The sequence below is a fragment of the Eutrema salsugineum genome, unplaced genomic scaffold (assembly GCF_000478725.1).
Source record: "Eutrema salsugineum unplaced genomic scaffold, Eutsalg1_0 scaffold_14, whole genome shotgun sequence".
NCBI classification, from domain to species: domain Eukaryota; kingdom Viridiplantae; phylum Streptophyta; class Magnoliopsida; order Brassicales; family Brassicaceae; genus Eutrema; species Eutrema salsugineum.
This window is the reverse complement of record NW_006256877.1, coordinates 1,237,632-1,248,852: the sequence shown is the minus strand read 5'-3', so window position 1 is coordinate 1,248,852 and position 11,221 is coordinate 1,237,632. Positions and strand designations below refer to the sequence as shown.

At 40.4% G+C, this 11,221-nt stretch overlaps 1 non-coding gene across 1 annotated transcript; it reads right to left on the bottom strand.

The window, feature by feature from the left end:
* Positions 1-332: 332 nt before the first annotated feature.
* Positions 333-443, bottom strand: LOC112088680. Its single transcript, XR_002900625.1, has one exon. It is a non-coding gene; the product is annotated as a small nucleolar RNA R71 (small nucleolar RNA).
* Positions 444-11,221: the final 10,778 nt, after the last annotated feature.

Sequence of the window (11,221 nt, the reverse complement as noted above, 5' to 3'; positions counted from 1 at the left end):
TATGCTTTCTATGAGAACCGTTCTCCCATTAGTCTACAACCCATCAATGTAGACTATGAGATAAGTCCGAAGCTCATAAAATTGGTCAAGCAGATCCGGTTCCATGGCAATGCATCGGAGAACCCTATGGATCATCTTGAAGATTTTGAAGAAATATGCAGCACCAAGCAATCGATCGGAGTTCCTGCAGATTTCATAAAGTGCAAGTTGTTTCCATTTTCTCTCTGTGATAAGGCACGTGCATGGTTTAAGGCTTTGTCTCCTGGTTTACTCGGATCATGGGACGAATGCAAGGCCGCCTTCCTTAACCATTTCTACACCACCTCTAGATCAAACTTCTTTAGAGACAAGATTTTTAGGTTCCAACAAAAAGGAGGCGAACCTTTTCATGAAGCTTGGGATCGTTATAAAGGCTACATTAGAGAATGTCCTCACCACGGTTTTACAGAGACATGCATCTTGAACACTTTCTATGATGGTCTTGAATGCACATCTAAGGGCACCTCTAAATGTAGCAAGCGATGGAAACTTCATGACAATGACTGTGGAAGAAGCTTACATCTTGATTAATAATCTTGCTGCAAGCAGCAGAAACAATTGTCCTGATCAAAGAAGAACATCGCGTTCTACTTCCCATGATCATAAGGAGATTGAAGAACTTAAAGCCATGGTGAAATTGTTTATCCAAAATCAGCAGCGTTCTGTTAATGTCTGTGAAGCAGTTAATGCAGCTGAGATTAATCATCAACTTGGAGCACAAGATCACGCCCATATGAATCTCCAACCTGCTCCAAAATCATCTCCAACCTCTCAAGACAACAAGCTCGACCTTATGGTGCAACCACTTCTTATGAAGCTGCAAAGATTAGCAGACGATGTGGATATAAGCGTGGACTGCCTATACACTGACCTTAATGGTAAATTTGAAGCTCTTTCCACTCATGTTGATAGCATGGACGTGCAACTATCGCAAATCATAGATAGTTCAAAAAGCACCGAAGCTATGGAGAGACGAATCGCTGAGGTACATGAAGAAATCGCCCAAGATATCCGCAACCTTGAGCTTAAGTTAGACAACATGAATGATCTTGGGTACAAGTTAGACATCATGAATGATCACCTCAACAAGAACAATGAGGAGTCATTTCAGAAGTTCACTAACCTCTCAACTCATGTCAAGATGCTCGAGAAACAAATCGGACAAATTGGAGAAAGTGTGAAGAGGCAAGATGGTCACCTTCCAGGAAAAACCGTAGACAATCCAATGTGGCGTTGCAATGTCATAGACACTGATGGTGAGAGAGAAGTCACGCCTATTCCTGGCAATCAGGACACTGAAGTTGAATCTCCAGCATGTACTGAAGAGTATGATGCAATAGGAAAAGTTCCACACCAAAGGAAGCTTCATAAGATAAATGATTCGGTGAAGTTTGTCTTCCCCTGCATAATTGAAGGTATGGAATTTCTTAACTCTCTATGTGACACAGGAGCAAATGTGAATGTGATGTCTAAAGCAATTGCAACCGAGCTGGGGATGCGTGACATCAAACCTCCTCACGGTTCTGTTAAGTTTGGAGACAATTCAAGCACGATTCCGTATGGTTTCGTAACTGATTTGATGGTGCAAGTAGGAGGGTGTCTTGTTCCTGTTGATTTTCACATTCTTGAGATGGAAAATGACTTTCCCAGGGCGTTAATATTTGGAAGTTCATTCCTTGCAACAGTGGGGGCAGTTGTTGATTATCCCAACCGAAGAGTTTGTTTTTCTAAAGTCAAAAAGAGAATCTTCTATCCTGCAGTCTGTAGTGGTGGAAGCTCTTACTGTATAACCATCTACAAGGAAGAGAAGTTGATTCTAGACCCTGGAGATAACAAGGGAAGGTGCCAACACGTTTCTATACAAGCCCCTTTAGTCGAGCCTAAGGGATTTGTCGAGTCGAGAAAATCAAAGCACAAAGCAAGGAAGTCTAAGCGCAAATCAAAGCAATCTAAGGGCAAAGCTACCTCACATGGTGCAAGCTCGACATCGACCTCTCAAGACCCTATTGGAGACGTAGAGAAAGATGGTAATGCTAAAGTAATCACCCCAGAGACACGTCCAGCCCCTCCTCCAAAAGCAAAACCTTCCGAGCTTCCTTGGTTTATGCATATCGCGAATTACCTAGCAGCAGAGGTCGAACCGACACGATTCTTCGGCTACAACAAAAAGAAGTTCTTGCGTGATGTTAGAAGGTACTTTTGGGATGAACCATATCTTTATAAGCAGTGTGCAGATAACTTGTTTCGCAGGTGCATCTCCGAAGAAGAAGTTCCAGAAATCCTTTTTCATTGTCACGGATCTAACTATGATGAACACTTTGCTACTGATAAGACTGTAGCGAAGGTTTTACAAGCTGGTTATTGGTGGCCTACCATGTTCAAGGACGCCCATAAATTCATATCTAAGTGTGATGCTTGCCAAAGACAAGGGAACATCAGCAAACGACATGAGATGCCTCAAAACTTCATTCAAGAAGTCAAAGTTTTTGATGTTTGGGGAATCAACTTTATGGGTCCTTTTCCTTTGTCTTTTGGAAACAAGTACATCCTTGTTGCTGTTGACTATGTGTCTAAGTGGGTAGAAGCCATAGCCAGCCCCACAAATGACGCAAAAGTAGTAATGAAGATGTTCAAGTCCATCATATTTCCAAGATTTGGTGTTCCGCGACTCGTCATCAGTGATGGTGGTTCCCACTTCATCAACAAAGTGTTTGAGAATCTCTTGAAGAAAAATGGAGTGAAACATAAGGTAGCTACACCTTATCACCCACAGACGAGTGGCCAAGTGGAGGTATCAAACAGAGAACTCAAAAGAATTTTGGAAAAGACAATAGGACCGACAAGAAAAGATTGGTCAGCAAAGCTCGATGATGCTCTTTGGGCATATAGAACTGCATTCAAAACCCCATTGGGCACTACACCTTTTCAACTTGTTTATGGTAAGGCTTGTCATCTTCCATGGGAGTTAGAGCTCAGGGCAGAATGGGCAATAAGACAGCTGAATTACGATATCCAGACGGCAAATGAGTTAGACGAAATTCGCCATAACGCCTATGAGAATTCTAAGATCTATAAGGAGAAGACGAAGGAGTTTTATGACAGGAAAATAGTTCATAAGACGTTTTCACCTAATGACCAGGTTCTACTTTATAACTCACGTCTAAAATTGTTTCCCGGAAAGCTTAAATCTCGATGGTCTGGACCTTTCAAGATCAAAGAAGTTTTACCCTATGGTGATGTGGTTCTATGGAACCGTCAAGGAGGCGATTTCACTGTCAATGGACAACGTCTTAAGCCATATCTTGTAGATATTCAAGAAGAAAAGGAGGATCCAATCTCCTTAGCAGATGCGCATAATGCCTAAAAGGCGACCAAGTCAAGCTAACGACTTAAAACAAGCGCTTAGTGGGAGGCAACCCACTCGGTATTTTACTTATTTCCCTTTGATCTTTATTTTCTATTTTGTTTCATTTAATTTCAGGTTTTTACAAAAAAGAACGAATAAAAGACGAGAAGAAATCATAAACCGAAAACCGGCCATCACTCCGGCCCCGGTGAGACTTCGACCGACGGTGCAACCGCGACTCATTCTTCCGCCAAGGTAAGTACATCTAAACACTTCAAATTTCTACTTCCTTATCCATCCTTTCTTAGATTTCATCACACTGAGGACAGTGTGAAATAAGTCTGGGGGAGGATGTTCATCCGTTACTAACGAAATTTGATTTGTTTTGAGTTTGTTTTGGACATAAAAACTATTCTAAAAGTTTTCGAAAATTTTTTCAAAAATTTTTCAAAACGTTTTCAAACCAGGAACATAAATAAACAATACTATGATGATTTAGACCAGTGTGCTTTTACGCTATTTCCTCGTTTTTTTCTCTTTCTGTGATTTAGGCCTAGATTAGGCGGTAGCTAGAGTACTTACACTACGAACTCCCACCAGAGGACTTCTATTCATGGAGATTCTTTCTGACAGGATATACTAGCTCATTTTATTTGAACTTAATCTTGACTTAACTTTCTCATTAAAGCATTAGATCAGGGAAACGAATCATACATTCACGACTCCTTTACCCTTTTACCACTCTTTGTTGATCCTGAATGGCTAGTTCACATTTAGCTAGTTCCCCACCGTAACCCAGCCTCTTTCAAACCACATGCACTCTTGTTTTTCATTGTCCTATATGCAGATATGTGCAAAAACGTCGGAGAGAAAGAGGATCAACGCGGTTTTCAGTCACTAAAGACAGAGACCTGCGATTTCATTGGAATGGTTCAACAAAAGGAGAAAACTCAGTTTGCCTTGGAAAAACTTCAAAATCTTGGTACAATTTCGTCCCTTAGACTCTCTCTCTATAAAAGGTTGTTTTTCCTTCGCAAAAAAAAAAAAAAAAAAAAATCGAAAATAGATGAAAAGGAAATAAAATATAAGAAAGGAAATAAAATAAAAACCTTAAGAGAGTCTAGGAGGATCGATTTTATACTTGAGGCAAGCTTGATTCGATTATTTGGAGTTTTGGAGTTCATCCATCTGATTCCTAAAAAAGATCTAAGTCTGGGGGGAGTAGCTGTTTACAACAATGGAGGAAGATTATGCCACAGCATTTGGCAAAGGAGAAGTGACTGAAAATCTGCGGTCATCAACAGGTCCTTCTCTCTCTTGCGGTTTTGCATAATATCTTGCATCCTCCAGTTCTTCAGGTAACCCGAAACACTTAAACTCCACCACTTTAATAGCATTTAATGCCAAACGCCGTCTACCCTGAATAATGCCTTTGATGAGAATTCACTACTATACTTAGTGAATGTAGAGAGCTAGTTGACTGGAAGTTAGATCTAAGTGTGTAGTTCCTGCGGGTTTTTAAAGATTCTTTCCTAGCTTGATCTATGTTTTGTTTGAGGACAAACAAAGGTTTAAGTCTAGGGGAGTTGATAACACCGGATTTTTACCATTTTTATGGATCGTTTTAATATCTTATGCAGGTATTTTAACTCTGTTTTCAATGGTTTTTAAGTGATTTCTATGTTTTAGAGTTTTAAAAGACTTTTCAGGAAACTTGGACTAAAGATGTGCAATTTGGAACAAATGAGCAATTTTGGATAAATGCAGACCGTTAAGTATGATACTCGATGGAGACTTTCTCACCGTCTGATCATCCCCAAAATTTAAGAAAACATAGAGGAGACAACCAGCTTTCTAATGCAATTGGTTTGGAGACAATCCAACGGTTAGATCTTCAGATATTCCCAATGCACTCAAGACAGAAAATGCAGTCTCGAAGGAGAGCATAGGCCGCGACCGTGGCCAGACCATGATTCCCCGCGGTCAGGACCACCGCGACCGCGGCCAGACAACGTTGACGTCCGAAAGTGACCTAATTCAAGCCCAAGTCCAGCCAACTACTCATTCTTCAAACCCTAGACGTTTCCAACGAATTAGAAGGCTATATATACTCGTTTTAGGTCATTCTAACGACCAAGTCGTGGAGAGAGAGCAGAAGAGAGCCGCACGCCTCGGAGTTGCCGTCTTCGGGAGAAGAAGGAGTCGCCGAAGGATCCATCATCGATCTTCATCTTCATCCTCGTTCTTCGTTCTTTACCTTTCTCTTATTTAATTTCCAGCAAACTATAATACTTCTGTGATGTTTTTATACACTATGATTGAGTAATTCCCTTGTTGGGTTTTAAGGGATTTTTCAAAGGGATTCATGGATTGATTTCTGGTTTGTTAGATTAGGGTTTATCTTTAGAGTTCTTCGTCTAAATCTGCGTTTCGTTTATGTGGCTTGGATCGATAATCTAGCTACTGCGATTAGGTTGACTTACTCACCGAAAGTGTTTGTTGAATCGATTAACCCTATTTAGATGAAAAAATTTTCTTAGACGGCGTGAGTCGATCTAAAGCGTTTTGTGAAATTATCAAACTAATTTATCTAGAAACTTAGATAACTGAATGGGAGTTTAGTAAATCTGAGTGAATTGAGTTGTGATTAATACTACGTGAGTAGGTTAGTCTGAGTTTGATTTCAGGAACACATCTATAGAAAACTCTATGTTTGATTCTCTTGTTACCTATTCTATGATTCCCGGCGAATTCCCTAACGCCCAACACCTTCTCGTATTGATTTGATCTTATTGTTTACTTGTTTTTAAGTTTATTATTTGCTATTTTCGTCACTGTTCACAACCCCCAAACAAACACCCATATTTTCATCTTAGCTCAGTTCTCATCTCAAGTAAACTCGTATTGCAGTTACTTGGTCTTCAGTGGATCGACCCTAAGTATTACAACGTACATCTGTGCGCTTGCAGAAAACTAGGGTTAAAACCTGAGCACATCACCGTGTCAATCAATTAACCTAAGATCTAAGTTCTAGGTGATCAGTCCAGAATTAGCTTTAAGAACAACCTATGGTGAAGAACTAATCAGAATATGAACCCTAACCAATCAATTAATCCAACATCCAGAGAAAACCTTAATGAGAACCCTAAACCTAACAAGGAAACTACTCAGACATGAAAATTGAAACAATGAACATGTTTGAAATAGATTGCAGAAAACAGTTAATAGATAAATAAACAGGGGTTCAAAATCTTCTCTCTACCGAACAGAGTTTCAGACTTGTCACCCCAAAAGCTCTCTCAAAGTATCGATGAAAAGAAATCAAAAGCTCTCTCAAAGAAAATCTCCAGTATCGATATTGGTGGCTAAAACCCCTAATAAATACTAAAAACCACGTGTTGGGATTCCTTGTAATTATTGGAGACTTCTGGGCCCAAGAGTTTCCTCAAAACTTGGACAAAATCACCTCTTCCTTATTTCTGCGATTGGTGTCGAGCGTCACTCTCCATGGTGTCGGGCGACACTAAAGCACAGAATTCATCCTTCACGAATTTGATCCATGTTTAACTCCAAAGTGCTCCAAAATCTCCAGTTAACCTTCAAACGTACCTATGACCTGTAAAGACTCCAAAAGACTCAAAAAACACTAAAAAAACTCTATAAATAAGACCTATATCATGGTCAAAAACCATAAAAACCATGATATATCACGAGTTGATGCGTGTGGAAACATGGGACACTCGGAGCATGCCGGCTTGTATTTGATTGCGTGTGAAATGATAGTCAAGAGTGGAAAACCGGGTAGGCACATAGATACGTCGCACCAATATTATTACAGTAGATGATGGGAGCTGTAGAGAGGGAGACACCAAGCTCAGTGAGTAGTGAACAAAGCGATCGGACCTCAGAAGCGTTGTTTGCAACGGTCCTGTACTCTGCTTTGGTAGATGATTGAGCTACTCCTCGTTGCTTCTTCGAGCTCCAAGATATGGGATTAGTGCCAATATATATCAAATAAGCATTCGTGGAGACAAAATCATCAACATCACCAGCCCAGTCGGCATCCATGAAGGTATGAAGGGACATTGGTGATGAAGCGCGACGAAAGATACCATGTGTCGGAGTACCCACAAGGTAATGAAGCGCTCTCTTGGCAGCCTGCCAGTGCTCATCGATCTGTGGGTTTATGCATAAACTGGGATAAACGATTTACTGCATAGGAGATATCTGGCCTTGTTAAAGAAAGATACTGCAGACTTCCCACGGCAGATCGATACTGTGTTGGATCTTCAAGTTGTTTTCCACTCGACAGAGTAAGTTTCGGTGTACAAGGGAGAGGAGTAGCAACGGGTTTGGCATCAAGCATGTTATTTTTGGTTAGAAGATCAAGAATGTACTTGCGCTGCATAAGATGCAAACCGTTGGAAGTCCGAGTAGCTTCAATTCCCAAAAAAGTATCCAAGATCTGTGGGATCTTTGATTGAGAATCGATCAACAAACAGCTTTAGAACCTGTGAAATTAGTCGTGATCGATCTAAAAGAATCCCAAAAGGTGTCTTGGAGGATGTTTCCATTAAAGTTGGTGATTGCATAATTCCTACAGATTTCGTGGTTCTGGAATATGGAGAGAAACCCAAAGTTCCTCTTATCCTGGGAAGATCATTTTTAGCTACAGATGGAGCGGTAATTGATGTCAAGCATGGTAACTTTGATCTCCATCTGGGAGATACAATCATGAACTTCAAGATGGACAAGCTGAAGGATCCAACCATAGATGGTCAAACATTCCAACTCATTGCAATACCAGAAGTGATAGTGGAAGATCGGAAAGTGTTTGATGCTGAGAAGGTGAGAGACCAACCTTAGTTGACTAAGACATCTACAGAACCAGTAGTTGCTATTGAGCAGAAAGCTCAAAACATCATGCTCCATTCATCTCCACCAAAGCAAAAGTATGCACCTCTTGAGCTTAATCCTAATTCTTGTGATATCATCAAAAGTGATTTGAAAGATCCAGACTCTGTCTCACGACGCAAGCTGCGAGATTATCATAGAGTACTTGGTTTTTCCATTGATGATATTGCAGGGAATAGGTTAAAGCCGTCCAAACACATATCTCACCCTAGTGGTATTACTGCATTCTTTGGACGACCTCATGCGCACAGGACCTACAAACCACCATGGATGAGACAAATTTCACAGAGGCATTCTTTGCCACTGTCTGATCCACCAGATGCATAGTCCATTCATCAAGTCAAGCTAATGACTTTAAAGAAGCGCTTGGTGGAAGGCAATCTACTGGTAAAACTGTACATAGGTCTTTTTTTTCAGCTGATTTTCGTTTTTCGTTTTTGTGTTTTAGTTGAAGCTGAGGCTGGTGTCGAACGACACCAAAATCAGTGTCGCTTGACACTTGCTTCTGTGAAAAAAAAAATTAGGAAATCAGGAAACTGGAGTCAAACCAGAAATTCGGATGGGTCTGCTGCAATTCGGTACGAGGAGAATGAGTGTCGCACGACACCATCATCAGTGTCGGTCGACACCATCGTCGCAGCGAGGTAAGTTCTCCTTTTTTAATGCGTTTCTCTGTTTCCTTTCTTTTGTTCTGCCATCTTCGGACTTTATAACACTGGGGACAGTGTTGTTTAAGTCTGAGGGAGGTAGTCGCTGACAATGTGTTTGTTTTTCTTAAGAGTCAGTTGTGTCAAATTGTTTTTGAGTCAAAACCTGTTTGAGATTATGATGCTTTTCTTAGAATTATTGTGATGACCTTCATCTAAGTGACCATTGCTGCAGAATCAGTCAGTCTAGATCCGACTAAAGAAAAATTCAAAGGCTGCCCAGTTGACTAGAGGCGTCCATGTTTCCAACAAAGTCCATTAACCTGAGCTAATTTCTGAACTTTTTCTTTTACCTGATTGATGTGACTGGTGTTCATAGAGCTTGATTCCTCGTTTGAACTTACCAAATGAAAGCCTGTGTGAGATCTAATGTTAATGTTTCTCTCTCTTATGACAAGCTAAAAAGAAGAGAGGAGAAAAAAGGCGAAAAGATTGAGAGGATTTTCTTCTAGGAGTGAAAGGTTAGGAAAATTTCCAAAGATCCCATTATTTCACTCCGAAGAAGAAATGATCACACAAAGGAAGGAAGCGAGGGGTAGGAAAATTTTCTGTGACCCCACTATTTTCTGAAAACCTTTGATACAAGGTAAGGGGACAAATCGGGGATTTGATGGCAAATACCATCAGTACTCGCAGCTTTAACCTTATCGTGTATATGCCATAAAAAATGATGATGATAAAGCAAATGCTAAGTCTGGGGGAGAGAAGAAGTACCAAAGTTTGTATGGCTGATTTGTCAAAGTATAGTACGGGAAAGAATCTAGAAGGTTCTTGGCATTGGAATCATCAGTGAGACCCAGCGATGAAGGCTTTTGAACAATGTTGTGGAATTTTGGACTTAATCTGGGAAAGCTGTGAATGTCTGCAGAGAAGTACATGGTGGTTCGATTTGGAATGATGAAACAGTATTTGAATTACAGGGTGATTGATCAAAGTGATGTTCCAGTGAAAGGTTGAAGCTCCGTGTTTTTCAAACCTATTTCTCTTGATTGGTATTCTGTTTGCTTGAGGACAAACAAATGCTAAGTCTGGGGGAGTTCATATATCATGGTTTTTATGGTTTTTGACCATGATATAGGTCTTAATTATAGAGTCTTTTAAGTGTTTTTCAAGTCTTTTGGAGTCTTTTGATAACACCGTATTTTGACCACTTTTATGGATCGATTTGAAATATTTTTTCTATGTTTTTTATTGCTTTCAAGTACTTTTATTACGTTTTCCAAGACTCTTTTCAGGAAACTTAGGGAAAAGCTTAACAAAATGGATAGAAGACCATATTTCAGCTCAGAGTCAAACCGTTAGAAGCTCACCCCCGATTGAAGGCCTTCTCACCGTCTGATCCAGCTCAATTTTGGAGATCTCAAAGATGGAAGTATCAGCTTTCCAGCACACTTTACAGCTTGGCAATCCAACGGTTCAATCAAAAGATACGCGAAGATCAAGATGTCCCGTAAACCACCTGCGGCCAACAGTCTATTTCCCGTGGTCACAAGTTCCCCGACCGCGGCCAGCCATCCATTCCCCGCGGTCACGCACATCCCGACCGCGGCCAGCCAACTCCGAGTTTGAAGGCCCATTTCTGAAGCCCATATCATTTTCCCAGCCTCAATTCCGGAACACTAAAGACCAGAGAGCATTGGAGACTATAAATACTTATCATTTAGGTTGTTTTTGAAGAGAGAAGAAGAGAGACGAAATACTTTACAAGACATTTTACTTTAAGCTTTTTTTTAGGTTTAGGGAGAGAGAGATTTGTCTCTTGAACCCTTGTTCTTTCTTTTTCAATTTTGATTATTGCTCTACTTTTTAATACTATGTTTTTGATTTCGTTCATCATGTCTAAGTAGTTTTATTGTTGGGTCTAAGAGATTTTTGATGGGGATACATATGTTCGATGAGGATTCCATGAGCTATTGAGCCGAATCTTAAAACTTTTTCTTCTGAATTCGTTTTTACTGTATGAGAGTAGCGTCATGAACTACAATCTGATCCAGATTCTTGGTGACACGAAAGTGTTCATCCGGTGTCAGATCTAGTTTGGGAGAGCAAAACAAACATAGGAGTGGAAACTTACCTATGGGCGATTTGTGAATGCTGACGAGTCTTAAACATAATGCATATTTTCTCTTCCAGGGCCAGAGTGGAAACCTACTGGTCAGGGTTGAGAGAGATAGTTGTCTATGATCACGACAGTGGCGTATTCATACGTCCGTGA